At 42.8% G+C, this 3,118-nt stretch overlaps 1 pseudogene; it reads right to left on the minus strand.

The window, feature by feature from the left end:
- The window catches only part of LOC110295437, a 7,631-nt pseudogene extending 4,726 nt beyond the window's left edge, over nt 1-2,905 (minus strand).
- Nucleotides 2,906-3,118: the final 213 nt, after the last annotated feature.

The raw sequence follows: 3,118 nt of genomic DNA on the forward strand, positions 1-3,118 counted from the left end.
TGTGTAGCCCTGGCTGTCCTGGAACTCACTCTGTAGACCAGGCTGGCCTCGAACTCAGAAATCCGCCTGCCTCTGCCTCCCGAGTGCTGGGATTAAGGCGAGCGCCACCACTGCCCAGCACAACCACACAATTCTTAATGTCAAGTTTTGCATATGCCAGCAGTTCTCATCCTGTGGGTTACATCCCCTTTTGGGGTCCAACCAATCTTTTCACAAGGGGTCGTTTAAGACCATCCTGCATAGCAGACATTCACATTACCAGTCATAATGGTAGCAAAGTTACAGTTATGAAATAGCAACAAAATAATTTTATGGGCTGGTGAGATGGTTCAGTGGTTAAGAGCGCCGATTGCTCTTCCGAAGGTCCCGAGTTCAAATCCCAGCAACCACATGGTGGCTCACAACCATCCGTAACAAAATCTGATACCCTCTTCTGGAGTATCTGAGGACAGCTACAGTGTACTTACATATAATAAATAAATAAATATTTTAAAAAATAAAAAATAAATAATAATTTTATGCTTGTGGTAAGTGCTGGATCCCTGTTTTTAGGGACAGCTATGAAGACAGACATTTCAAGATTGACGTTTCTTATGATGGAAAAGGACAGGCCTGGATGATATTCAAGGAGTGTCCTGTATGGGGTGGTCATAAGGCTGTGGCTTTCATCAGGTCCCTCAGAGACAGGCTATGCGTGCTCCCGAAGAATCTGAGGTGGAGTTTGGGGCTGTGCAATGAGTTTCAGTGCAACAGCCTGTTCTAAGCCAAGCCTTCGTCCAGATGTTTCAGCAGGGGCTGGGCATGGGCAGCCCGCTGACATAGGTACAGCTTCCTGCTCCAAGGCCTGAAAACTGCAGGCCGCTCCGTTCATCCGTTCCGGACAGCATTCTGTCCGTCTGTGGATGGAGTTATGGCGAGCTTTCCACAGTTGAAGCGACTCCACATGGAGGTTGCTGATGCTCGGCATCCTTTCCCAGGTCCAGTGTGGTACTGCCAGGCGTTGACATGTCTCCATGTCAAAAAGACCTTAAAGCAGGGCAGTGGTGGCGCACACCTTTAGTCACAGCACTTGGAGGACAGAGACAGGCAGATTTCTGAGTTCGAGGCTAGCCTGGTCTACAGAGTGAGTTCCAGGACAGCCAGGGCTACACAGAGAAACCCTGTCTTGAAAAACCAAAACAACAAAAAACAAAACAAACAAACAAAAGAAACCCTTAAATTAATACAACTATACAGCTATGTTTAAATGCCATATTCTGTAAGTCTCTGAGGTTTTTGAAGACCATCTATCTACTCATCGTATATCAAACAAGCTAATGTCACCTGTCTACAGCTACTTATTATCTGTTCTATCCAGGATCAATATTTTTGTGATCATTCAGACTAGTTTCTAATAGGACCATGAATTTAATTATCTATTAACTTGCATTATTTAATTCAGCTACTAAAAGGACTCGGACTAAACCTTGTATTTTTAAATGAGTTGCACAGGCATAATACCCAAACAAAAGTTGAAATTTACATACAGTACACTGTAACAACCTTAAATTTTGTATCAATATACAAAGCTTTATGCCAATGAAAACCTTAAATCTGTATCAATGTATATAGCATTTTGTACCAATGTAACAAAAAAAATAACCTTATTTGAAAATAGCAACAGTTCTAAGTTGCAGAGTAGATTCAATAATCTACCCTTTTATTTCTATATGACAACTCTATATTCTCCCTTTTTTTCTTCTCGCTGGGCGTGTGTCACCACACGCTCTCTTCCCTTTGTCTGAAAGGATAGAGAAAAGGAAAAGATAGAAATCCCTGATTCTAAATTCCACATTTAGTTTCCTCCCCATCCAAGACTATAATTATTTGTAAATCATCCCTTAAAATAACATATGTATAATTCATAAATGACCAAATCCATCCACCCCAACTTACGCCACTGGGACGACAGTCTTCTTCTTATTGCTTCCTGCTGCATTGGGGCCAAGAACTCCTGTTTGGGATCCCAGAAGGAAACTGGGGAAGTCAACAGAGAGCTGGCTGACATTGGTTGTCAGGTCTACATATGTGAACGAAGTGAACTCTTGACTGCATCAGTCTGAAGGGCCGGATTAATCGAGGCCATCTGGGATCAGCAGTCCTTCCTGAAGCTGTTCTAGCAGCAAGTCTCTGGAAACGGCATCAGTTTGAGGCAGGATCGATCAGGGAGCGAAACAGCAGGTTTGGCCTTTCAGCATCTTTGAGGATGAATCCCGGTCAGGGCTGGCCTCCTGGGCCTCCATTCTGCAATACACAAACCTGACAAGCAATACATAGGTCTATAAAGACATCTGTGTGGAATGCGCAGGGTGCACAGACCAATTAAGGACAATTTCCTGCTCTTTGTTTGAGCAGGTGAAAACTGTCTTTTCCTTGGACGTTAGTTTGATCGTATATAAGTCTCCATTCACACCATATGAAAGATGCTATGTAATAATAAGGCATGAGAATTCTGTAGCCGACAAGACTCATTAGCCATGTAAACTCAAGTTCTAGCTGGAGATGTAGCTATGTCCCAGTCAGTTTCAGAGTTGTTTTAAAAGCAGTGTTAGCAATATACTTTACCAGTGCATCTGGTCCCTAGCATGTCTCCCATCTGAAGCTGAGATCTTCAGTGTGTATGTGTGTGTGTGTGTGTGTGTGTGTGTGTCTCCATCTACCAAATCTGATCTTTATTACTTTGGAAGGAGCCCAAAGCCTTCTTCCTGTTAACACAAGTACAGAGCCTCTCTCCCAACATAGTAGGTCCTTTGGTCCAGGAGTTTGATATGTACTGCTTCAATCCAGCAGCCCCTTTTCCATTCAGGACTGCTCTGTTTTGATCTCTCTCAAAGAGAGACGTATACTATCATCATAACCATGGAACTTGTAGACACCTTCATTTTGATAACTTAAAACAATTAAAACAACTTAATACAATTATTATTGTTACTCTTTAATGAGACAGGATTTCTCTGTGTATCCTGGCCTGCCCTGGATTTCCTCTGTAGATTAGGCTGGCCTTGAACTCACAAGGAACCTACCTGTTCTTGTGTTTGTCTCCCAAGTGCTGAGATCAGAGGCCTGAATTTATTTAGTA

This window comes from Mus caroli, chromosome 5 (genome assembly GCF_900094665.2).
Source record: "Mus caroli chromosome 5, CAROLI_EIJ_v1.1, whole genome shotgun sequence".
Classification (NCBI taxonomy): Eukaryota; Metazoa; Chordata; class Mammalia; order Rodentia; family Muridae; genus Mus; species Mus caroli.